Below are 2,870 nucleotides of genomic sequence, written 5' to 3' on the forward strand. Positions count from 1 at the left end.
GCATAAGGCAAGGCGTTCTTAAACAAACGAACACACGAACCATGCTTCATAGTTAATACGCAAATAGATATACAACATATTGGGCTGGTGAACCTTCTTCAATTTAATAATAAGACAGAATAGATTGACAATATGCCAACATACAAATTATTTTCTGTTAAACAATTTGATATGTCTCGTTTGATAGTTTATATATGAATAATCTATTTTAATGTTATTGACTTTAAGAATATTTCATTTTTTATATTCAATACTTTTATATAGTTTCTTTACAATTGTCTTACTTCCTTTCCTTACTGAGCTACTTTACCTGTTGGAGCCCTTGGGCTTATAGTATTCTGCTTTTCCAAACAGGGTTGTAGCTTGGGAAGTAGAAGTAGTAATAATAATGATGATAACAATAATAATAAAAATAATAATAATAATAATAATAATAATAATAATAATAAGAATAATAATAATAATGAAAATAATAATAGTAATATCTATAACAACAACAACAACAATGATGATGATAATAATAATAATCATAATAATGATAATAATAATAATAATAATGATAATAATAGTAATAACAACAACAACAACAACAATAATAATAATAATAATAATAATAATAATAATAATAATAATAATAACGCCATAATCTTAAAAAAAAGTCATCACATTATGAAGTTCTACCCTAAGCCTATGTGCACTTCCACTACGAGTAAACAAAATAACAAGTAAATAAAGACATTAGGTCTTAAATTTACGGTATTATTGTATTTACAGACGGGAAAACATTTCCTGGTAAAATCCAACTTTTCCCTTTAGAAAAATGCCCATTTCCTTCGAAAAATATATTTCAATGAGTCAATATCACATCTCTTGTGGAACCTATAATATGACAAATGCATCATAAATTTCTAAAACAACGAATCACTATAGATTATATAGTGTTTTCTACCTCATCATACTTATGAGTAGAGTCAAGTGTTTACTAAAATATATATTGATAAAATAGTATGGAAATAGGTGTAAAACCTATTTTTCTAATAATTACTTTAATATGTAACTTTTGTACTTGTAACATTTGCATTTATAAGTTATTAACTTCTGAACAAAAAACTTTAGGATACAGATGTACATATGAACTTATTGTCAAGTTTAACCACTATAACTTATCAATAAAAGACAAAAAAATCAGGTTAGAGGTTCATTTCCTTATTCCCTTTCCTCACTGGGCTATTTTTCCCTATTGGGGCCCTTGGGCTTAGAGCATCTTGCTTTGCCAACTAGGGTTGTAGCTTGGCTAATAATAATAATAATAATAATAATAATAATAATAATAATAATAATAATGCGTTCTCGGCAGCCATTGCCTGGCGCTACCTGGTCCTAGCTTTGGAGGAGAAGGGGCTTGGGTGAATCCTGTGTATATATAGTCAGTCATAAGGCATTGTCACTGTTCCTTGCCTCTGCCATTCATGGAGACCTTTAAACACCTGATACTTACTTTAATATGTAACTTTGCACTTGTAACCTTTGCATTCATAAATTTTTAACCTTTTGTAAAATAAACTTTAGGATACAAATATAAATGTGAACCTATTGTCAAGTTTGGCCACCACAATTTATCAATAAACGAAAATATTTTGTGGCTGGGGATTTGGGAAGAACCGGTTTCAATCATTACTATCGTTAGTAATGTCAGCGTGCCGTTGGTAACTCTGTGTACCATACGTCAACGTTGGTAACACTGTGTATTATTGGTAACGTTGCTAATGTTATCGTTCGCAGTACATTCGTAAGAGAAGTGACACCGTGCAACTTGAAATTACCCGAATTGGTTGATCTGTTTGTTCCCGATTGAAATGAACATCAAATTCGGTTAAATCACGTTATTTACTTTAGGAAAACATATTTTCTGTTCGAAATCTCACCCTGTAATACAATAAAAAATTACCGAATAACCTGTCTACCTACTGGATTATCAGCAGCCATTGCCTGGCCCTTCCTGGTCCTAGCTTTGTAGGAGAGGGGGCTTGGGCGAATCATGTGTATATATGGTCAGTCACTAGGGCATTGTCCCTGTCCCTTGCCACTGCCACTCGTGGAGACCTTCAAACGTCTGTACCAATATTGCTACCCAATCACCGTATAGGTAACCTGCCTTGTACGATTTTAAGTTATTTCAAAGTGGCTTGAACTTACCTTATACGCAGAATGAACTAACGCAATTCACGTCACTAAGGCTAGTATAGGACACTTAAATCACCAATGAACTAAAAAAAAAAAAAAACTTAAGTAACGCCATGAGTCACGCCATTAAAACGTTACTTCTCGGACAATGTTTTGTTTACATTGTGAAACAACAGATACTTGAAAGACATAGATGACGATAAAAATGTCAAATTCTTGATTGTAAACAGCATAATATTTAATAATTATGGCAATATTCTAAGTCAGTAACTGTTTCAATTAGTACTATTTTATGTTTTTGGTTTATATAAAGAATCCTAATAGCTTTTTTTCCCGCTGAACCTAAGTAAAGTATGTATACTTAAGCTAGACGATGTGTCAAAAAGTAGGTCTACTTTCTAACTTATAGTTTACCTCTATTATTTATTGAATATCAAAATGTCAGACACTGGTTAATGAAAGATATCGAAATGTTATACCTAATAAAGTCTAATCTCTACACAATATTACAGGATACCTAATATATTAGTATTGATAATAATTCTGTGAATATTCATTGTGCACAGAACGATAAGATAGGATACTGATTTCGTAGAAATCTGAGATAACATAGAAAACAATATTTTAAAATATAATTGGTTGAGTAGATTAAAAAACGGTTGAAGCTTTTGGTACAGAGACAAGAA

The 2,870-nt window shown here is 31.0% G+C and overlaps 1 long non-coding RNA gene across 1 annotated transcript in view; it reads right to left on the minus strand.

Moving 5' to 3' along the window:
- LOC137623756 (uncharacterized) overlaps positions 1 to 2,322 on the minus strand; it is a 135,121-nt gene extending 132,799 nt beyond the window's left edge. The window contains exon 1 of the long non-coding RNA XR_011040625.1: positions 2,197 to 2,322. This is a non-coding gene — a long non-coding RNA (uncharacterized lncRNA). The remainder of the gene's footprint in view (positions 1 to 2,196) is intronic.
- Positions 2,323 to 2,870: the final 548 nt, after the last annotated feature.

This window comes from Palaemon carinicauda, chromosome 30 (genome assembly GCF_036898095.1).
Source record: "Palaemon carinicauda isolate YSFRI2023 chromosome 30, ASM3689809v2, whole genome shotgun sequence".
Classification (NCBI taxonomy): domain Eukaryota; kingdom Metazoa; phylum Arthropoda; class Malacostraca; order Decapoda; family Palaemonidae; genus Palaemon; species Palaemon carinicauda.